The 24,744-nt window shown below is 56.9% G+C and overlaps 1 protein-coding gene across 7 annotated transcripts in view; it reads right to left on the bottom strand.

Moving 5' to 3' along the window:
• The window catches only part of CTNND1 (catenin delta 1), a 175,419-nt gene that overhangs the window by 90,247 nt on the left and 60,428 nt on the right, over positions 1–24,744 (bottom strand). The window contains exon 2 of one of the 7 annotated variants that reach the window (XM_069233071.1): positions 8,793–8,855. The exons of 5 other annotated variants lie outside the window; for them this stretch is intronic. The gene's annotated coding sequence lies outside the window, so the exon portion shown is untranslated. Of the gene's footprint in view, positions 1–8,792; positions 8,856–24,744 lie in introns of those variants that run through there. One more of the 7 variants, XM_069233076.1, reaches the window with a different exon arrangement.

The following is a 24,744-nucleotide window of genomic DNA, read 5'->3' as shown; positions in this document are numbered from 1 at the left end:
GACCCTCCACACGGGACCCCCGCTCAACCTCACAGCCACCTCCAGCCACTGATGGCTGCCCCACAGCCGACCCTCCACACGTGACCCCTGCTCAACCTCACAGTCACCTCCAGCCACCTCCAGCCACTGATGGCTGCCCCACAGCCGACCCTCCACACGTGACCCCTGCTCAACCTCACAGCCACTCCTGGCTGCCCCACAGCCGACCCTCCACACGTGACCCCTGCTCAACCTCACAGCCACTCCTGGCTGCCCCACAGCCGACCCTCCACACGGGACCCCTGCTCAACCTCACAGCCACTCCTGGCTGCCCCACAGCCGACCCTCCACACATGACCCCCGCTCAACCTCCAGCCACTGATGGCTGCCCCACAGCCAACCCTCCACACGGGACCCCCGCTCAACCTCACAGCCACCTCCAGCCACTGATGGCTGCCCCACAGCCGACCCTCCACACGGGACCCCCGCTCAACCTCACAGTCACCTCCAGCCACTGATGGCTGCCCCACAGCCGACCCTCCACACGTGACCCCCGCTCAACCTCACAGTCACCTCCAGCCACTGATGGCTGCCCCACAGCCGACCCTCCACACGGGACCCCCGCTCAACCTCACAGTCACCTCCAGCCACTGATGGCTGCCCCACAGCCGACCCTCCACACGGGACCCTCGCTCAACCTCACAGCCACCTCCAGCCACTGATGGCTGCCCCACAGCCGACCCTCCACACGTGACCCCTGCTCAACCTCACAGTCACCTCCAGCCACTGATGGCTGCCCCACAGCCGACCATCCACACGTGACCCCCGCTCAACCTCACAGCCACCTCCAGCCACTGATGGCTGCCCCACAGCCGACCCTCCACACGTGACCCCTGCTCAACCTCACAGTCACCTCCAGCCACTGATGGCTGCCCCACAGCCGACCCTCCACACGGGACCCTCGCTCAACCTCACAGCCACCTCCAGCCACTGATAGCTGCCCCACAGCCGACCCTCCACACGTGACCCCCGCTCAACCTCACAGCCACCTCCAGCCACTCCTGGCTGCCCCACAGCCGACCCTCCACACGTGACCCCCGCTCAACCTCACAGCCACCTCCAGCCACTGATGGCTGCCCCACAGCCGACCCTCCACACGTGACCCCCGCTCAACCTCACAGCCACAACCACCACTGATGGCTGCCCCACAGCCGACCCTCCACACGGGACCCCTGCTCAACCTCCAGCCACCTCCAACCACTGATGGCTGCCCCACAGCCGACCCTCCAAACGGGACCCCCGCTCAACCTCACAGCCACCTCCAGCGACTGATAGCTGCCCCACAGCCAACCCTCCACACGGGACCCCCGCTCAACCTCACAGCCACCTCCAGCCACTGATGGCTGCCCCACAGCCGACCCTCCACACGGGACCCCCGCTCAACCTCACAGCCACCTCCAGCCACTGATGGCTGCCCCACAGCCGACCCTCCACACGTGACCCCCGCTCAACCTCACAGCCACAACCACCACTGATGGCTGCCCCACAGCCGACCCTCCACACGTGACCCCCGCTCAACCTCCAGCCACCTCCAGCCACTCCTGGCTGCCCCACAGCCGACCCTCCACACGTGACCCCCGCTCAACCTCACAGCCACAACCACCACTGATGGCTGCCCCACAGCCGACCCTCCACACGGGACCCCCGCTCAACCTCACAGCCACCTCCAGCCACAACCACCACTCCTGGCTGTCCCACAGCCGACCCTCCACACGTGACCCCTGCTCAACCTCACAGCCACCTCCAGCCACTCCTGGCTGCCCCACAGCCGACCCTCCACACGTGACCCCTGCTCAACCTCACAGCCACCTCCAGCCACTCCTGGCTGCCCCACAGCCGACCCTCCACACATGACCCCCGCTCAACCTCCAGCCACTGATGGCTGCCCCACAGCCGACCCTCCACACGGGACCCCCGCTCAACCTCACAGCCACCTCCAGCCACTGATGGCTGCCCCACAGCCGACCCTCCACACGGGACCCCCGCTCAACCTCACAGCCACCTCCAGCCACTGATGGCTGCCCCACAGCCGACCCTCCACACGTGACCCCTGCTCAACCTCACAGCCACCTCCAGCCACAACCACCACTCCTGGCTGCCCCACAGCCGACCCTCCACACGTGACCCCCGCTCAACCTCACAGCCACCTCCAGCCACTGATAGCTGCCCCACAGCCGACCCTCCACACGTGACCCCCGCTCAACCTCACAGCCACCTCCAGCCACTGATGGCTGCCCCACAGCCGACCCTCCACACGTGACCCCCGCTCAACCTCACAGCCACCTCCAGCCACTGATGGCTGCCCCACAGCCGACCCTCCACACGTGACCCCCGCTCAACCTCACAGCCACCTCCAGCCACTGATGGCTGCCCCACAGCCGACCCTCCACACGTGACCCCCGCTCAACCTCACAGCCACAACCACCACTGATGGCTGCCCCACAGCCGACCCTCCACACGGGACCCCTGCTCAACCTCCAGCCACCTCCAGCCACTGATGGCTGCCCCACAGCCGACCCTCCACACGTGACCCCCGCTCAACCTCACAGCCACCTCCAGCCACTGATGGCTGCCCCACAGCCGACCCTCCACACGTGACCCCCGCTCAACCTCACAGCCACTGATGGCTGCCCCACAGCCAACCCTCCACACGTGACCCCCGCTCAACCTCATAGCCACCTCCAGCCACTGATGGCTGCCCCACAGCCGACCCTCCACACGTGACCCCCGCTCAACCTCCAGCCACCTCCAGCCACTGATGGCTGCCCCACAGCCGACCCTCCACACGTGACCCCCGCTCAACCTCACAGCCACAACCACCACTGATGGCTGCCCCACAGCCGACCCTCCACACGGGACCCCTGCTCAACCTCCAGCCACCTCCAGCCACTGATGGCTGCCCCACAGCCGACCCTCCACACGGGACCCCTGCTCTACCTCCAGCCACAACCACCACTCATGGCTGCCGCACAGCCGACCCTCCACACGGGACCCCTGCTCAACCTCCAGCCACCTCCAGCCACTGATGGCTGCCCCACAGCCGACCCTCCACACGGGACCCCTGCTCTACCTCCAGCCACAACCACCACTCATGGCTGCCCCACAGCCGACCCTCCACACGGGACCCCTGCTCAACCTCCAGCCACCTCCAGCCACTGATGGCTGCCCCACAGCCGACCCTCCACACGGGACCCCTGCTCAACCTCACAGCCACCTCCAGCCACTGATGGCTGCCCCACAGCCGACCCTCCACACGTGACCCCCGCTCAACCTCCAGCCACCTCCAGCCACTCCTGGCTGCCCCACAGCCGACCCTCCACATGTGACCCCCGCTCAACCTCCAGCCACTGATGGCTGCCCCACAGCCGACCCTCCACACGGGACCCCCGCTCAACCTCACAGCCACAACCACCACTCATGGCTGCCCCACAGCCGACCCTCCACACGTGACCCCCGCTCAACCTCACAGCCACCTCCAGCCACTCCTGGCTGCCCCACAGCCGACCCTCCACACGTGACCCCCGCTCAACCTCACAGCCACCTCCAGCCACTCCTGGCTGCCCCACAGCCGACCCTCCACACGGGACCCCCGCTCAACCTCACACCCACCTCCAGCCACTCATGGCTGCCCCACAGCCGACCCTCCACACGGGACCCCTGCTCAACCTCCAGCCACCTCCAACCACTGATGGCTGCCCCACAGCCGACCCTCCACACGGGACCCCTGCTCAACCTCACACCCACCTCCAGCCACTCATGGCTGCCCCACAGCCGACCCTCCACACGGGACCCCCGCTCAACCTCACACCCACCTCCAGCCACTCATGTCTGCCCCACAGCCGACCCTCCACACGGGACCCCTGCTCAACCTCCAGCCACTGATGGCTGCCCCACAGCCGACCCTCCACACGTGACCCCTGCTCAACCTCACAGCCACCTCCAGCCACAACCACCACTCCTGGCTGCCCCACAGCCGACCCTCCACACGTGACCCCCGCTCAACCTCACAGCCACCTCCAGCCACTGATAGCTGCCCCACAGCCGACCCTCCACACGTGACCCCCGCTCAACCTCACAGCCACCTCCAGCCACTGATGGCTGCCCCACAGCCGACCCTCCACACGTGACCCCCGCTCAACCTCACAGCCACTGATGGCTGCCCCACAGCCGACCCTCCACACGTGACCCCCGCTCAACCTCACAGCCACCTCCAGCCACTGATGGCTGCCCCACAGCCGACCCTCCACACGTGACCCCCGCTCAACCTCACAGCCACAACCACCACTGATGGCTGCCCCACAGCCGACCCTCCACACGGGACCCCTGCTCAACCTCCAGCCACCTCCAGCCACTGATGGCTGCCCCACAGCCGACCCTCCACACGTGACCCCCGCTCAACCTCACAGCCACCTCCAGCCACTGATGGCTGCCCCACAGCCGACCCTCCACACGTGACCCCCGCTCAACCTCACAGCCACTGATGGCTGCCCCACAGCCAACCCTCCACACGTGACCCCCGCTCAACCTCATAGCCACCTCCAGCCACTGATGGCTGCCCCACAGCCGACCCTCCACACGTGACCCCCGCTCAACCTCCAGCCACCTCCAGCCACTGATGGCTGCCCCACAGCCGACCCTCCACACGTGACCCCCGCTCAACCTCACAGCCACAACCACCACTGATGGCTGCCCCACAGCCGACCCTCCACACGGGACCCCTGCTCAACCTCCAGCCACCTCCAGCCACTGATGGCTGCCCCACAGCCGACCCTCCACACGGGACCCCTGCTCTACCTCCAGCCACAACCACCACTCATGGCTGCCGCACAGCCGACCCTCCACACGGGACCCCTGCTCAACCTCCAGCCACCTCCAGCCACTGATGGCTGCCCCACAGCCGACCCTCCACACGGGACCCCTGCTCTACCTCCAGCCACAACCACCACTCATGGCTGCCCCACAGCCGACCCTCCACACGGGACCCCTGCTCAACCTCCAGCCACCTCCAGCCACTGATGGCTGCCCCACAGCCGACCCTCCACACGGGACCCCTGCTCAACCTCACAGCCACCTCCAGCCACTGATGGCTGCCCCACAGCCGACCCTCCACACGTGACCCCCGCTCAACCTCCAGCCACCTCCAGCCACTCCTGGCTGCCCCACAGCCGACCCTCCACATGTGACCCCCGCTCAACCTCCAGCCACTGATGGCTGCCCCACAGCCGACCCTCCACACGGGACCCCCGCTCAACCTCACAGCCACAACCACCACTCATGGCTGCCCCACAGCCGACCCTCCACACGTGACCCCCGCTCAACCTCACAGCCACCTCCAGCCACTCCTGGCTGCCCCACAGCCGACCCTCCACACGTGACCCCCGCTCAACCTCACAGCCACCTCCAGCCACTCCTGGCTGCCCCACAGCCGACCCTCCACACGGGACCCCCGCTCAACCTCACACCCACCTCCAGCCACTCATGGCTGCCCCACAGCCGACCCTCCACACGGGACCCCTGCTCAACCTCCAGCCACCTCCAACCACTGATGGCTGCCCCACAGCCGACCCTCCACACGGGACCCCTGCTCAACCTCACACCCACCTCCAGCCACTCATGGCTGCCCCACAGCCGACCCTCCACACGGGACCCCCGCTCAACCTCACACCCACCTCCAGCCACTCATGTCTGCCCCACAGCCGACCCTCCACACGGGACCCCTGCTCAACCTCCAGCCACTGATGGCTGCCCCACAGCCGACCCTCCACACGTGACCCCTGCTCAACCTCACAGCCACCTCCAGCCACAACCACCACTCCTGGCTGCCCCACAGCCGACCCTCCACACGACACCCCCGCTCAACCTCACAGCCACCTCCAGCCACAACCACCCACTCACGGCTGCCCCACAGCCGACCCTCCACACGTGACCCCCGCTCAACCTCCAGCCACTCCTGGCTGCCCCACAGCCGACCCTCCACACGTGACCCCTGCTCAACCTCACAGCCACCTCCAGCCACTGATGGCTGCCCCACAGCCGACCCTCCACACGTGACCCCTGCTCAACCTCACAGCCACAACCACCACTCATGGCTGCCCCACAGCCGACCCTCCACACGGGACCCCTGCTCAACCTCACACCCACCTCCAGCCACAACCAGCCCCTCATGGCTGCCCCTCCACACGAGACTCCCAACCAGTTAGCCAACACTCGACACACGGGACTCCTCACTGAAGAGACAGAGGCCTGCCGTGGGTCTTCTTTCTTCTCCCTCAACACCCTGGGGTCACTAACTGGGCGAACTCCATTGTTCCAGCGGTTCTAATCAGAGGGGCCTCTTCCAAATCAATGCTAAAGAGACCACAGCTGCCCAAAGGTGCTTCAAGGCCACAGGCCAGCGCTGCAAGCTGCCACCATCCCTGCGGATCCATCTTCGTGCCTGTGGTCTCCGACAGACACCGGGAGCCTCCGGCATGTGGGGGATGTCCACTTCTACCTGAAGGAAACCTGGATCCAAGCTACCACCCAGCTGAAGAGCAGCTCAGCTTGGACAACTGCCAGGTCTGGGCGGCCAAGGCCCAGCTCCAAAGAAAACCAGGCTTGTGCCCATTGCAAGGACCAGCAGGCGCCTGGCTCTGGAGATGGCTTCATGTATGAACATTGATACCTTCAGACGGCCACCACCTGCGGCCCGGTTCCATATCCACCCAGCCCTCAGCTTCAAGACTCACTGGACCTAAAACCAGCTCTGCGTCTCCGCCGAAGGGAATTCATTTCTCCCACAAGACTGCTAGGAGGCCGCCGTCCAGGCGCTGCGCCGAATTCACTCCATCCATCATACCAGACGGAGGAGGCTCATCACCCAGGTAAACTCCAGGCACTTGCAGTTCAAGCGCTATACTGCATCTTTGTCCTAGACAAGTGTGTGCGGAGCACCCCTACAGATTTCTTACCCAGCACTGTGACTCCCTTTCACGTGGGGCAGTCCATCACCCGCCTGCGTTCTTTGTTGCCCCTCATCCCTTGGGAGTGGAGGAGCGGCTCCATCGACTGAACCTCGAGAGCTTTTAGCTTTTACATTGACTGTACCAACAATCGAGTGGACGATCAGTTTTCTGTAGGGTTCTATAGACCGAGAAAAGGAGGAGGCCAGGTCCTTCTTACGGACACCCCAGAAAGCCACCGAACACTTCGAAAAAAGCGCCCTCATTTAACGTCTTTGGGATTTCAAGGTGCTTCAGTGGTCAGCAGAGGTTCCTGCCCCTGTCCACCTACATCACCCTCCAGTCCAGCTGCACTACCCCCTGCCAGGCACTGCTACCACGCCCCCCTACCAGAATCAGACCAAGAGCACCCTGGCATACAGCAGACCCACCGCGCCTCCTGTGCCAGGCCACCACCCCACCCTTCCAGAATCCAGGACCAAGACCACCCTGGCATAGAGATGACCCACTGCACCTGCAGTGCCAGACTACAGACCAGGAGGGATTGGTGCCAAGCCTGCTGTTACACGCAGAGGGTGTAGAACTGCATCAAACAAAGTGTGCCAGACACATCCCTCCTCCAGAAGGGGTCCTCGGTACCCCTCTACTCCACGTCCTTCATCCTCTGTATCCCAGACCCCCCACCCCCCACAACGGTCCACGCCTTGCTATAGGTAGGTTCACAAACATACACCCATCACATCACAGCTGGGTTTGCATCAGAAATCAAACCCACGAGGCGAAAACCGACACTCCTGGCACCGTAGACACCACGCAGTATTGTTTAAGCACAGCCCGTGCCCACTGGCACATACCCATGGCAGCTATAAAGCTGGATCCAGAGATGCCAGCACTGAATAAACCTCAGAGCTGCTCTCTCCCACCGAGGAGCTGCTGAACGCGGGCGAAGGGCGCAGCCTCAACTCTTTGAAGAAAGGGCTTCCAGGTCCCGCCAGTGCCACCGTCTTGGAGGGTCTCTCCCATCTCTGTGGCCAGGAGGGAAATCAACAGGACATTAGCTCCTTGAAACCCTACCCGGTGACCAGAGCTGAGCTATGCAGACCAGGGTTCGTGGATTTGGACTATTCTGCCTACACCGCCCCTGCTGGGGGCGCACATCACCCAGCATGTCTAGACCATGTCTAGACCAGGCCCCTTCCATGCCGACTCACTGGGGGGCGGGACAGCGCAGGGCAATGATGGGAGAGCGGGGTGCCCGACCGGAGGTGCCTACCTTTGCCATCCTATCACGAGCCCGCACCCTGAATCAGGATGCCCACTTGAAAGAGTTCAAGAGTTCACAAAATGGGTACCTGGGATGCGAGTGGCCTCCATGGTGGGCGCTTCTCTGCCAGGCTCTTTCTGCCCTCATTACTACATTCATGCATTTCTAGGCTTGGCTCTCACGGATGTGTTTCGCTTCTTTGCGCTCTCTGCTGTCCCATCTGTGGGATATGAACGGAGCCAGTAGGGTCTCCCCTCAGTCTCTGTGCCACTGCGCGTAGTGCCCTCCCCTGGCCCAGTAGGCCCCCTGACAGGCAGGGCACCCTGGGCTCCGTAGCGCCTCGACGCGGTGCTCGTGGCACAGATGTGACCACAGCATCCCGAAGAGAGGAGATATCCAGGCTGGGTACAAGTCTCAGGGGACAAAGATGGCATAAGAGGACCGTGGAGATCCCCACACATTTCACCCCCCCCCCTCCCCACCACCCCCACACACCCCAACAATTCAGCATGTACAATCTGCCCAAGTAACCAGCAGGTTAAGAGTACCTCTTCCGGGGGTCCGGCCTGCTTTCCTGCTCCCCGTCTGACGTCCTCACCCTTCAGCAGTCCCTACAGGGGGGAACAGGCGAGACATGAACCCAAAATCTGCCCCCCTCAGACAGCACGCAGGAGGCGGAGGTCGCATCAATCCCTGAAGCGCCCACCCAACATAGCGGCACATAGTACAGTCTTCTGCAGTTGTAGCAAGTTACTAACCGTGATCCTGCAGCGGTGAGAGGGGGGGGGGGGGGGGGACGCACTTAACACCCCCCGACCCATGCAGGATGACCGACTGAACAAACACCTTCTAAACCTACAAAGCTTGTGATCTCCATCACAGTGGCCCTTCGTACCATTGGCTGGGGCTGTTACCACCTGTGTGACCTGAGGCATCGTCGTGAACCAGGAGCGCCCCAGTCCAACCCCAAGCTCTGGCAGGCTGGCTCCCGGCTATGCCTATGTTACTGTGTGATCTGAGGCATCGTCGTGAACCAGGAGCGCCCCAGTCCAACCCGAAGCTCTGGCAGGCTGGCTCCCGGCTATGCCTATGTTACTGTGTGATCTGAGGCATCGTGTGAACCAGGAGCGCCCCAGTCCAACCCGAAGCTCTGGCAGGCTGGCTCCCGGCTATGCCTCCCTCACTGTGTGATCTGAGGCATCGTCGTGAACCAGGAGCGCCCCAGTCCAACCCCAAGCTCATGCAGGCTGGCTCCCGGCTATGCCTATGTTACTGTGTGATCTGAGGCATCGTGTGAACCAGGAGCGCCCCAGTCCAACCCGAAGCTCAGGCAGGCTGGCTCCCGGCTATGCCTCCCTCACTGTGTGATCTGAGGCATCGTGTGAACCAGGAGCGCCCCAGTCCAACCCGAAGCTCTGGCAGGCTGGCTCCCAGCTATGCCTCCCTCACTGTGTGATCTGAGGCATCGTCGTGAACCAGGAGCGCCCCAGTCCAACCCAAAGCTCAGGCAGGCTGGCTCCCGGCTATGCCTCCCTCACTGTGTGATCTGAGGCATCGTGTGAACCAGGAGCGCCCCAGTCCAACCCCAAGCTCAGGCAGGCTGGCTCCCGGCTATGCCTCCCTCACTGTGTGATCTGAGGCATCGTGTGAACCAGGAGCGCCCCAGTCCAACCCCAAGCTCTGGCAGGCTGGCTCCCGGCTATGCCTATGTTACTGTGTGATCTGAGGCATCGTGTGAACCAGGAGCGCCCCAGTCCAACCCAAAGCTCAGGCAGGCTGGCTCCCGGCTATGCCTCCCTCACTGTGTGATCTGAGGCATCGTGTGAACCAGGAGCGCCCCAGTCCAACCCCAAGCTCAGGCAGGCTGGCTCCCGGCTATGCCTATGTTACTGTGTGATCTGAGGCATCGTGTGAACCAGGAGCGCCCCAGTCCAACCCCAAGCTCTGGCAGGCTGGCTCCCGGCTATGCCTATGTTACTGTGTGATCTGAGGCATCGTGTGAACCAGGAGCGCCCCAGTCCAACCCGAAGCTCTGGCAGGCTGGCTCCCGGCTATGCCTCCCTCACTGTGTGATCTGAGGCATCGTCGTGAACCAGGAGCGCCCCAGTCCAACCCCAAGCTCATGCAGGCTGGCTCCCGGCTATGCCTATGTTACTGTGTGATCTGAGGCATCGTGTGAACCAGGAGCGCCCCAGTCCAACCCGAAGCTCTGGCAGGCTGGCTCCCGGCTATGCCTATGTTACTGTGTGATCTGAGGCATCGTGTGAACCAGGAGCGCCCCAGTCCAACCCAAAGCTCAGACAGGCTGGCTCCCGGCTATGCCTCCCTCACTGTGTGATCTGAGGCATCGTGTGAACCAGGAGCGCCCCAGTCCAACCCGAAGCTCAGGCAGGCTGGCTCCCGGCTATGCCTCCCTCACTGTGTGATCTGAGGCATCGTGTGAACCAGGAGCGCCCCAGTCCAACCCGAAGCTCTGGCAGGCTGGCTCCCGGCTATGCCTATGTTACTGTGTGATCTTGGGCGAGCCTCCTAGTGCCAACCTGTGCATCGGTGTGATTCCAGCGCCTCGAGCCCAGGGCCCATTAACCAGAGCGCTTTCCCTGTGTGCGCTTCAGCCGGACAGGCCCTGGCACCAAAGATAAGTCACCTTTACACGACTGACTGTTCCAAATACCTCTGCTGCTTGCTGGGCCTCAGGTCACCTTGCTGTAATGCAGTGTACTCTAGCGCCGACGTGGACATGGGGCACCTCGAAGCACACATCCCATTCTTAGATCTGTCGGACCTCAGTCCAACTACCAGACGCCCCAAGCGGGTCTTGCTGCCCCCGGACTCAGGATAAACACCCTTTTACCCCCCCCACCCCCACCCACTGACGACCTGAGGGTAATCTTACTCCTTCAGAGCCCGAGTCTGGGCTCTGCTGCGGACTCCAGACACCCTCACTCCAGAGTGTGGGGGACCTCAGGCCACTCTCACTTCGGCACTAATAGCCTGTTGGACCTCAGGCCGCCCTCACTTCAGGATTAACAGGCCACCCCCAACTCACCACTAACCGCCCCCTGGGACCTCAGGCCACCCTCACTTCAGGAGTAACACAGACCTCAGGCCGCCCTCACTTCAGTACCAACAGCCCGTGGGACCTCAGGCCACCCTCACTTCAGAAGTAACACAGACCTCAGGCCGCCCTCACTTCCGGATTAACAGGCCACCCCCAACTCACCACTAACAGCCCCCTGGGACCTCAGGCCACCCTCACTTCAGGAGTAGCACCGAGACCTCAGGCCGCCCTCACTTCACGAGTAACACCGAGACCTCAGGCCACCCTCACTTCACGAGTAGCACCGAGACCTCAGGCCACCCTCACTTCACGAGTAGCACCGAGACCTCAGGCCACCCTCACTTCAGGAGTAGCACCGAGACCTCAGGCCACCCTCACTTCAGGAGTAGCACCGAGACCTCAGGCCACCCTCACTTCAGGAGTAGCACCGAGACCTCAGGCCACCCTAAATTCAGGAGTAGCACCGAGACCTCAGGCCACCCTAAATTCAGGAGTAGCACCGAGACCTCAGGCCACCCTAAATTCAGGAGTAGCACCGAGACCTCAGGCCACCCTAAATTCAGGAGTAGCACCGAGACCTCAGGCCACCCTCACTTCAGGAGTAACACCGAGACCTCAGGCCACCCTCACTTCAGGAGTAACACCGAGACCTCAGGCCGCCCTCACTTCAGCACCAACAGCCTGTTGGACCTCAGGCCGCCCTCACTTCAGGAGTAACACCGAGACCTCAGGCCGCCCTCACTTCAGGAGTAGCACCGAGACCTCAGGCCGCCCTCACTTCAGGAGTAGCACCGAGACCTCAGGCCGCCCTCACTTCAGGAGTAGCACCGAGACCTCAGGCCGCCCTCACTTCAGGAGTAGCACCGAGACCTCAGGCCGCCCTCACTTCAGGAGTAGCACCGAGACCTCAGGCCGCCCTCACTTCAGGAGTAGCACCGAGACCTCAGGCCGCCCTCACTTCAGGAGTAGCACCGAGACCTCAGGCCGCCCTCACTTCAGGAGTAGCACCGAGACCTCAGGCCACCCTCACTTCAGGAGTAGCACCGAGACCTCAGGCCGCCCTCACTTCGAGACCTCAGGCCGCCCTCACTTCAGGAGTAGCACCGAGACCTCAGGCCGCCCTCACTTCAGGAGTAGCACCGAGACCTCAGGCCGCCCTCACTTCAGGAGTAGCACCGAGACCTCAGGCCGCCCTCACTTCAGGAGTAGCACCGAGACCTCAGGCCGCCCTCACTTCAGGAGTAGCACCGAGACCTCAGGCCGCCCTCACTTCAGCACCAACAGCCTGTTGGACCTCAGGCCGCCCTCACTTCAGGAGTAACACCGAGACCTCAGGCCGCCCTCACTTCAGGAGTAGCACCGAGACCTCAGGCCGCCCTCACTTCAGGAGTAGCACCGAGACCTCAGGCCGCCCTCACTTCAGCACCAACAGCCTGTTGGACCTCAGGCCGCCCTCACTTCAGCACCAACAGCCTGTTGGACCTCAGGCCGCCCTCAATTCAGGATTAACAGGCCACCCCCAACTCACCACTAACAGCCCCCTGGGACCTCAGGCCACCCTCACTTCAGGGGTGAGACTGTGGGACCCCAGGCCACCCTCAGGCGCCCCCTCACTTCAGGGGTAAGACTGTGGGACCTCAGAGCGGCCCGGCTCCCTCCAGTGCCACAGACTGAGCTGGACTCAGTAAGGATCACACAAGTTGCTGTAGGAAGGGGCGGGGGGTTGTTCTCATGGAGGTCACCAGACCAAAGAGACCCCAGTGTCCTGGGCTCCAAGGCTGGGTTAAGCACTGGCTGTGACAAGGGTCCTGCACTCTGGTCTCCCCCACCCCACCCACACCCGTCTCTTCCCCTACCTGAGAGCTGGGCCCGGGGTGGGGCAGGCTGTGCTGTTCTTCAGAGCTGCACCTGAACCTGTCCTAGACCGGTCCAACTGGTTCTGTGCCGGCCCCACCCGCCTCCATCCGACACACCTTCCAGCACACCACCCACACACACATACATACACACACTCCAGCACACCAGAGACAGACACACCCCGCCTTGCAGCGCACACCACACACACACACACACACACACACACACACCCCACCTTGCAGCGCACCACACACACACACACACCCCACCTTGCAGCGCACCACACACACACACACACACCCCACCTTGCAGCGCACCACACACACACACACACACCCCACCTTGCAGCGCACCACACACACACACACACCCCACCTTGCAGCGCACCACACACACACACACACCCCACCTTGCAGCGCACCACACACACACCCCCACCTTGCAGCGCACCACACACACACACACACACCACCACCTTGCAGCGCACCACACACACACACACACACACACCACCACCTTGCAGCGCACCACACACACACCACCACCTTGCAGCGCACCACACACACACACCACCACCTTGCAGCGCACCACACACACACACCACCACCTTGCAGCGCACCACACACACACACCACCACCTTGCAGCGCACCACACACACACACCACCACCTTGCAGCGCACCACACACACACACCACCACCTTGCAGCGGACCACACACACACACACCACCTTGCAGCGGACCACACACACCACCTTGCAGCGGACCACACACACCACCTTGCAGCGGACCACACACACACACACCACCTTGCAGCGGACCACACACACACACACCACCTTGCAGCGCACCACACACACACACACCACCTTGCAGCGCACCACACACACACACACCACCTTGCAGCGCACCACACACACACACACCACCTTGCAGCGCACCACACACACACACACCACCTTGCAGCGCACCACACACACACACCACCTTGCAGCGCACCACACACACACCACCTTGCAGCGCACCACACACACACCACCTTGCAGCGCACCACACACACACACCACCTTGCAGCGCACCACACACACACACCACCTTGCAGCGCACCACACACACACACCACCTTGCAGCGCACCACACACACACACACACACCACCTTGCAGCGCACCACACACACACACACCACCTTGCAGCGCACCACACACACCACCTTGCAGCGCACCACACACACACACCACCTTGCAGCGCACCACACACACACCACCTTGCAGCGCACCACACACACACCACCTTGCAGCGCACCACACACACACCACCTTGCAGCGCACCACACACACACCACCTTGCAGCGCACCACACACACACCACCTTGCAGCGCACCACACACACACACCACCTTGCAGCGCACCACACACACACACACCACCTTGCAGCGCACCACACACACACCACCTTGCAGCGCACCACACACACACACCACCTTGCAGCGCACCACACACACACACCACCTTGCAGCGCACCACACACACACACCACCTTGCAGCGCACCACACACACACACCACCTTGCAGCGCACCACACACACACACCACCTTGCAGCGCACCACACACACACACCACCTTGCAGCGCACCACACACACACACCACCTTGCAGCGCACCACACACACACACCACCTTGCAGCGCACCACACACACACACACACACCACCTTGCAGCGCACCACACACACACACACACACACCACCTTGCAGCGCACCACACACACACACACCACCTTGCAGCGCACCACACACACACACCCCACCTTGCAGCGCACCACACACACACACACACCACCTTGCAGCGCACCACACACACACACACCACCTTGCAGCGCACCACACACACACACCACCTTGCAGCGCACCACACACACACACCACCTTGCAGCGCACCACACACACACACCACCTTGCAGCGCACCACACACACACACCACCTTGCAGCGCACCACACACACACACCACCTTGCAGCGCACCACACACACACACACCACCTTGCAGCGCACCACACACACACACCACCTTGCAGCGCACCACACACACACACCATCTTGCAGCACACATCCAACCTTCTTGCACACCACCCACAGTGAGAGACACCTTCCAGTACACCAAACACACACTTTCAGTACACCACACACACACACTTTCCAGCACACCACCCACCTTCCAGCACACCATCCAACCTCCCAGCACACTACCCACACAGACACGCACACCTTTCCGCACACCACCTCCCACATGCACACCTTCCACCACATACACACTTGCAGTACACCATAAACCCTTCCATGCACCTTCCACCACACACACACACACACACACACACACACACACACACAACCTTCCAGCAAACCACCTACACCCCACCTTGCAGCACACTACACACCTTTTAGGACTCCACCCACGCCCTCCCACCTTCCAGCACGCCAGCCCAACCTTCCAGCACGCCACACAGACACTTGCAGCACACCTTTTAGCACTCCATCCATGCGCACACACACACACTTCCAGCACACATCCCACATTACACACCTACAGCACACCACAACTTCCAGAATACCGCAGATCCCTCCCCCCAACCCACATACACACCACCCCAGGGCCAGACAGAGCCGGGAGGAGCCAGACCAGGGCCAGACAGAGCCGGGAGGAGCCAGACCAGGGCCAGACAGAGCCGGGAGACCAGGGCCAGGCAGGGCTGGGAGGAGCAAACCAGGCTCAGGTGGGGTCAGGGTGTAGAGCACAGAATCCCACAGAAGGTGCTGGGTTAAGGGCGCCTCAAACATTTGGTAGGGGGGGTGAACGGCAACTAAGAATAGCAAACAGACCCTCAAAACTGGCAGGGAGGGAGGTAGACCCCCGGACAGGATGGGATGAGGCAGGTGGATGGCCAAGTGGGGGGGGGGGGGGGGGGGGGGGGTGGAGAAGCCGAAAGACAGAAGTTAAGGAACAGGGAAGGCAGAAACCCCCAGATAAGAGGGGGTGAAGGCAAAGTCCAGACGAGCGGGAGGGTAAACAGACTGAAGAGTGGAGAAGGCAGACCCCCAGACAGGTTGGATCAGTGGGTGCAGGTAGACCCCAGAAGTAAAGGGAAGGGGCAGATATCAGCCCCCCCAGACCGACGAGGATGCAGGGGCAGACAGACCAGACAATGGGTGTTGTGGGCAATCAAACCCCCCACATGGATTGGGTTTTGGGGGCAAACAGACCTCAGTCAGGAGGCGAGGGGCAGGAAGGCAGACCCCAGATGCAAGCGGCAGGTGTGCCCCAGACACAGCAGGTTGAGGGTCTGGTAGACCCCAGAAGTAAAAAGAGGGGGGGGGGGGCAGACCCCAAACGGAAGGGGGAGGGGAGGCGAGGGGTTGATTAGATCTTCACAAACATAGTAGGGAGTAGGGAGTCTGAACCAGGGCAGGAGGGAAGACAAAGCCAGGGCCAAAAACAGTAGACTAGAAAGTTTAGCCAGGGGTAGGAGGTGAGAAGCCCAGTGAGGGAAGTAATTGAAGGCTGGTATGAGAGTCCGAGGGGCTGGGGCGGTGCCTGTGACCACAAACACCTCACTGTTGATGTACATGCAATCCTGGGGGGCACCAGCCTGATGGCTTGTCCGTACTATCGCAATGTGTGCAAACTACAATGCGGAGTGTGCATGAATCATTTTATAGAATCAAGAACTACAACACTCATTGTCACGTTTTAGTGCTGTAAAGTGATGAAACTAAAGGGTAACAGCACTATATTAACGTTTCCTGGCACACTCCAACCCAGCCACACTCAGGACGGTTGATACTTTGCTTCCCCTCACTGCGCCCAAGACCTCAACTGCACCTTCTGTATCCCAGTGTCAAGGGTTTCATCATTAGGGGGCCCAGTAACAACCCCCCCCCCGCGTCAGCCCAATGCCTCCCCCCGACAGCCCAGTGCACCCCCTCCCCCTACAACCCAGTGCACCCCAGCCTCGTCTCCCCCCGACAGCCTAGTGCCCCCCATGGCTCCCTCAACAGTCCACTGCCCCCGACAACCCAGTGCTTTCCCACCCGGACCCCCCCCCCCCCGCCCCACCCCCGACAGCCTAGTGCACCCCTGCCAAGTCTCCCCCGACAGCCCAGTGCCCCCACCCCCACAGCTCTCTCAACAGCCCACTGCTCCCCCCCCTCCCCCCAGACAACCCTGTGCACCCCGGCCCAGCCCCCCCAGACAGTGCACAAGTCTCCCTCTCTGACAGCCCCAACTTCAAACCCAACCCCTCTTTAATGCATTATTAAATAACTAATTGTCTGTACTGGACTTGCTGTCCACAACAGCATCGATTCTGGACAACAAAATGGCTTAATTGTGGTTGGTATTCGAGGCAGACAGCAGTGCACACAGAAGAAGGAATGACTAGCCTTCAGGAATGATCTTTCTGGTGGAGTGTAACTACAGATTGCTCATCTTAGAATATTCCCCAGGGGCCAGACTGGATCCAGCCAGTGTCCTCGGCAGCGCTCCTGCCCGCCACTAGGTGGGGCTATGCAGCTGCACACTGGCACCGTACCATCACAGACGTGACTGGGCAGAGCCACATATAAGAGCCCACCAGAGCTAAGGGCCATTCATTTCCCTTTCAACACTCCAGACGCGGAACGTGAACAGATCCTGGTACAGTGAGCTTATCTCCGACTTAGGATCTTTTTAGATGTTAAAAAGAGGTCCCACTATAGAACAGTGATACGGGCAGGCGGTGCAGGGCCTGCGCTTAGATACGGCACCCATAAAAGTAAATCCCCGCTCTTCCGATGCTTCTAAGCACACCTTGAAATAGACACCAAAGTGTACCCTCCCGAGTGTCACCTCTGTGGACTGGACTCGGACCAAAAAAAACCTGCGAGACCAAGCGGGCAAACTGTCCTCCCCCCTGGACCTGCCTATGAAGACCACAGTGCTTTGTAAACCTATGCACCCACAGCCAAGGCGCGGCCTATGATGTCAAGGATGAGCGCTTCACAAGCCAACACACTGGTAGTAGTCTTGGCGCTACTGAAATGGACTCGGACCTTTGCGGCTGCTTCTTGGCCAGTGCGTAGCAGATTTTAATCCACAGGACTATGCACCTCAACAAACCCCTCATATGCACAACCTTCCCTTTCTCTGTCTATAGAACCCTACAGATAACAGAGCGTCCACTCGATTGTTGGTACAGTCAATGTAAAAGCTAAAAGCTCTGGAGGTTCAGTCGATGGAGCCGCTCCTCCACTCCCAAGGGATGAGGGGCAACAAAGAACGCAGGCGGGTGATGGACTGCCCCACGTGAAAGGGAGTCAGTGTTGGGTAAGAAGTGCTGTTGGGTGCTCCGCACACACTTGGCTGGGACAAAGATGCGGTATAGCGCTTGAACTGCAAGTGCCTGGAGTTTACCTGGGTGATGAGCAGACACTCTCCAGAGTCGAAAGATGAGCCACTACGCATCATCGGAGTGCATATCGGAAACCTCAAGACCAGGTTCGGGTCCCACGGTGGTATCACAACACGCTTGGGAGGGGACAGGTGCATCAAACATGTTATAAGTCACACCACGACGGGTGGTTTAAACAATGACAGCTGCCCCAAATTCCAGCAAATGCCCTTTAGTGGTGCCTCTGGCAAGGCCCTACTGGGCTACAGACAAAAACAAAAGGACATTCAACAGCTTTGCTTTCGGGGGAGTCAGTCTTACAGGCACCACAAATAGCAACAGGTTGTCCAGCATCCACGCAAAGTGATTTAGTGGAGGGCACCAGGCAGCAAGGATGGCATCGACCACCTTAGGTGGCAGGTCAAAAGCAGTCAGTTACCGTTGGTCAGTCTTTATGCAAGAAGGTGCAGATCTGGACAGAGAACCATCCTCTTGCTGAGAAAGGAAACTCCCCCCTGAAGTGGTAGCCTAATTGGAGGAAGCATTCTTGCGCCCAAAATTTCGTGCCACCACACTCACCCGGTGTAGTCTGAGGCCACTAGGATGGCTTGTGCCCAATCATTCTTGATTTATTTATTTTAAAGACTCAGAGGCAGAATAGGCAGAGGTAGGAAGAAATAGGAGCCCAGCATTGCATCCCATCCAGAACTAACAAGCGTTCTTTCAGAAACTCCAAGGAGCAAAACCTTGGACATTGCAAGTTCAACAGTGGACAAAGATCTAGACCGGGTTCTCCCGCTGCTGCAAGATGCCCTGTGTCACCCCAGGATGTCAGCAATTGTTACCCAGGTGCAGTTCAACGCAGGACTGTGGTGGATTCTTGGCCTGTGCATGATGCAGGTACTACCACAGTCGCACACCAAGGACAGCAAATCCAACCACTCCAGTCTGAAAGAAATTAAATCCACAACGGAGCAGAGCCGCAGGCAATATCCCGGACATTAAGTGGAAGAGCGGAAGGTGGGCATTTATTTCATTGGATAGCTCCCGGATACAGCGAAAGGCCTGTGGTAGAACCCTATTATAAAAAGTTGATAGAAGCCTGCCAAACTACAGATTCAGGAGTCTGGTAGATATTTCTGAGAAGGGTCTCACATTTTTTTTTTTATTGAACTACCTAGAAGAAAGGGTTTTGGCCAATAATCTTTCCGTTGACCAAGGCGGTCCTGGGAGGGCCACTTTAGCATCGATCATTGATCTGCCAGTCATGTAGGTGATTATTGACAAATCTTTGACAATAGATCAGAGTCTCTGCTGCTGTTCTATTGACTTCTGCAGTGTCCTCGATATGGTGGAAAAACACTGACCGCACTAAATATATCGCAGGACCGTTGATCATGGAACAGGCGTAACACGGCCAACTAGGCACAGGTGGATCTGGATATGTTCCAAGGTTATCCAAGAAGATATAGAATGGCCTGTGTCAAGGCTAGGTCCCGGCATCTCTTCTAGCCTATACGTGTCGGATCTACCCGGGTTTGATCTACTCAATTTTTAATTTTTTATAGAAACAGACAAATACTTAATACACAAGTTGAGCTCCACCCACATTCCGTGGCTTCTTTATGTAAATTATTTATTCCTTGTAGACAAAACAGCTGTGGGTCCACAGGTGATGTGCTATCAACCAACTGTAAAGACAATTTCCTGAAAATAAACTTAGAAAAAACAAAAATTGTGATTCTCAAGAAAAAGTAACACCTAAAATAGTTACTTGGTGCAAAACAGATTGGGGTAGTAAACTGGTATAAATATTTAGGATTGCTGCTTAGTGAGCATTAAGGTGGGGTAGCCATATGAAAAAAGTGAGAATTTGCTGCCAACAGGATACCGTGTGAAGATTACTCCGGGATAACGGGGTTCTCATAGACACCCCTAATGAAACGGGGTGTCAAATTCCCCCTCTGATTTGTAGGCGGCTGATATTTTGCGGATAGAATACAACAATATATGGGAGTCTTAGCAGAGCAAAGCATTAAAGCATATTGAAAATACCCAAGACGACCATAGTCCAAAGCACTGTATGAGAGTCAATCCCAATGTCTTGGCATCATATGGCAGGCACATGTCTTCTACATTTTATAAATAGGCGGGCTTTGGTGGACCACACCACAAAAATACCAGCTATGTCTGGAGGAAGCTCTTACCCGCGACCAGAAAAGAGTGAAGAGCTCTGATCAAGAGAATCCATAAAGTTAAAAATCGTTGCATTGGAACATAGGTGCTGTTTCCATTGAGATTATATATATATATATATATATATATATATATATATATATATATATATTCTAATGGTTGGGATTTAACCAAGGGACTGGTGCAGCCGGCGGATGGTTATTGTTCCATCTGTTGAGATATATATATATATAAATTAATTTCTAGCCTATGAGACAGTTGAAGGATCAGATTATATATATATATATATATATATATATATATATATATATATATATATATATATATAAAAATAAGCCGATCCTTCAACTGTCTCATAGGCTAGAAATTAATTTGTCCAAGAAACCTACTAAGTTTACACTTAATATTTTAGATTACGCAAACTTCTTTCCATATCTAACAAATTGACCTGATCCTAAGTTGCGCACAGAAATAATAAAACAAGCATTTGCAATACAAAGGGTCTTGCAGTTAGAGCTATTGGCGCTGTAAATTTATAACTGGACTTTTCGTGCCACAGATTGGTCAACCCTGCCTCATAATTGTCTTTTTCTGCCATAGAATTCCAGTGGCCCTGCATATAACTAAGGAGCCTCCATTTACCTTCGAAGTGGATGCTGCGAGACCGAGTACCCACATTATGTTCCATATAATTCACATTTAGCTGGTCCTCACATATGTTATTTCTTACAGATTGTTACATCACCAAATCTTCTTGGTGCTAATGAATTAAACAAACAGTAAAAAGGACACTTACAGGGCTCAGTAATTGGTGGTGTTTTATCTATCATGTTTACTCAATGCTATGTTACACTAAATGACCGCACGCCCGCGCGCTGCTATGCTCGACCAAAAATTGTGTTCAGTAACAATTACAAAGCTCTACAGGCCAAAAGAGCATTTAAGTACCTATGAAAGTTTTGACAAAGTACAGGTTCAAACATGTTTGGATTTTAAGTGGGAAATCTGTCCCTGTGCAGACATTCATTTGTCTGACAAAAGCAAATAATGCGAAAAAAAACACGCTAAACCAGAAAAAGGAAAAAAAATACATAAGAAAAAAAAATACATAAATAAAAAAGGATATAAAATAAGCATTTGCAATGCAATGGATCTCGTGTTTGCTCAAGTTAGAGCTGTTAGCGTTACAAATTTCTAACTGAACTTTTCTTGCCACAAATTTGACAGTTGACATAAGCGAGTCAATTCAAAGTGCAACGGCCGCCACGAGCGTGAGTGTTATTGGCTCTCTGCGTGAATGTCTAGAAAGGATCACGGATGGGATGAAAGGCAAACCGAAACCGGAGGAGGGGCTATGACATGCTGTAACAGGAGGAAGCGTGATGGGCAACAAAAATATCCCCTTCGTGAAATCGCCTGGGGAGGGAACGCAGCACACAAAGGAGGGACATTTCACAGAATGCACCAATAAAAATGAAGCATTTAAGACAAGCTCAAACGAATAGCAAGAGTGGGCGTGGCTAAAAGCTCACAGAAAGATTACGACAGGCCAGAGCGCTTGCGCACTCGACCCTAACAATGACATGCAGCTCCCACTTACAAGGATATTATTCTAAATCATGGACTGCAGACTTGTTCCATATGGAATACACTTGCGACTGCAGAGCATCGGTGTTTTGCTCTAGGATTTTGAAATACAGCGTCTTAAAATTATATAAACATTACTTGGGACTTTCTTCAGCTAAGCCAGATGTGGGGACAATAAATGCGACTGTGATTCAAGTTATGGTAAATTTAAGGCCCAATGTCTGTCAGAGACAACTCGTGGTATAATAAAGAGCCTGCCGAAAAGGCGATACGGACATGATCCGCAACACAATTCAGAATTTAAACCTAATACGCTGTAACTAGGAGGCATAGAAAGTGTTCTCCCTGCAAAATTAAAGCGTACAGCCAAATGCAACAATAAAGTTGAAACTTTCAAACACAACAAGAATAGGCAGATGCTGAAGAGACTCGAGAGCTATGCGAGTAAAGAGCAATTCTGCAAATCAGAGGGCGGCTTTAACAATCAGATGTTGAGCCTTTTACCTAGTGCCCTGCACTCACACGTAAAGAGTGCATGTCCATGGAGGAGAGTACAATGCCTTGTCAGCAGGTTTAAACTGGCAGTGCAGAGTAAACTGGGGTTACAGCTGCTTTAAAGGCACTGGCGTGGCCATGTGTGTGAACTGAGAGCTCTGCATGCCATGGCTCCTGCTAGGCATGGATGAAAGCAGAACTGGTTTTTATTTAAGCAACAGCCATTCTGCGACTTTATCCACAATTATCAACGAAAGGCCACCAAACGATACACCACTCCACACTGGCTCAATCCCACATACACACTACAGAGGTTCTCCAACACGAAAATGATATTTTACATACAAAAGGAAAGTGGAAAGAAAAGCGCTTGCGACTGACCCCCTTCCAAAGTTACTGCCTGGAGAGCAGGGCAAGGGTTCCTCCAGCAACACTGCAGCTTAAGTTCTACAAACAAGCAACGACGCGGGACGGGCAGACACGAACAGGAAACTCAGGAACAGGTGGGAGGTGCTGGGGGACCGCAGTGTGAACCGATTCAAAGTGCCATGGCCCCCCATCAGCGCGAAGGGGAGAAAAGAAAAAAGTAGTCCGCTCACAGTAAAACGTATCGGCAATCGTGCAATAATCCACGTAACGGGCCAGTCTGCAAGGTGGTAACAAAACCGCCTCAAGGCGAGACAAACGTAAAGCATTTACCAATGACATCAAGGGACTTTTGAAGGGCAAACCCAGGAATGAGTGATGGGAATGAGGGTGAGATGGACGTGGTTAAAAGCCCACAGATACAACAGGTAGAAAAGCGCTCAATTGTCATCTAATCTTCTCAAGAGAAGAATGGCACAAAAACATGCTGCATAATAATGATGCAGGTCAATTTTGTTTTTTAAGTATAAAATGCTTTGATGTTTTAATGGTTCTTTTTATACATTTGCTCGTAAAAGGTTTCTAAAACCAGTGGTTTTTAAAAAAAATATAATTACAGTTCTGTCATTGGGCAATTGCACTTTTTGCCAATATGAACTTTTTAAATGTTGCAATAGGAATTGCACAATTATTTTTCATCAAACAGAGCCCGGTTGAAGACAACTGTACATTTTATTTTGTGTTCTACCATATCATGTTTTAGGTTATTTCATTTTATTGCACAGTATTTTTTTATTATGTTTTTAGAACATGTCTCAATAAACTTCTCTATCTTACACATTTAAGAAGTCCAGGCTGCTGCTAGCACGTTGGCAGTCATGTATTTAAAGTGTTTAAAAGAGAACACTGAACACAGCACCAATGTTTGGGTGGGTACATATACTCACATCTGTCAATTTTATAGAATAATTATGATTAAATATGTTGTCATTTTTTGCCACCCACCATTTATTATTTATTATTTATTTTTTTCCATGGGGGTGCAGCATTAAAGTTGGAAGGCCACTGTACCTGCCTACTCTAAACTGGAAGGAGTTGGTTGTGGCCTGAGATGAGATTAAGCTCCACAACACTGTCAGAAGATACTGTGCAGGGCAAGGTCCACCAGGATAAGGATCAGCAGAGGGCTCTCTGGATCTGATCTATGCTCACTTCTGCTCAACATTCACAAGATCTCCTGACTCAAGTCAGCAACCTCTGCCTTTGGTAGATCACCCCTAGTCTTCTGGTCAGAAGGTAATCGAGGTACGTGTGCAATCGCTCGTCTGCTCGAATTACATACACATCTTTATGTAAAGGCCATGTCTGCATGAGGTCAATTTACCAACCCTGGCTATCCGTGGTTCCAGCATTCCTGGCTCACTCCCCCTCACCTTGGGCACCTACAAAGAGTGACCTGTGCTTGACGACAGTCGGACTCTTCAATTGTCCACCTGAAGCCGGCGCAGAAGCATGAA

Source organism: Pleurodeles waltl, chromosome 4_2, assembly GCF_031143425.1.
Source record: "Pleurodeles waltl isolate 20211129_DDA chromosome 4_2, aPleWal1.hap1.20221129, whole genome shotgun sequence".
Classification (NCBI taxonomy): Eukaryota; Metazoa; Chordata; class Amphibia; order Caudata; family Salamandridae; genus Pleurodeles; species Pleurodeles waltl.
This window is presented reverse-complemented; position numbering and strand designations above follow the sequence as displayed.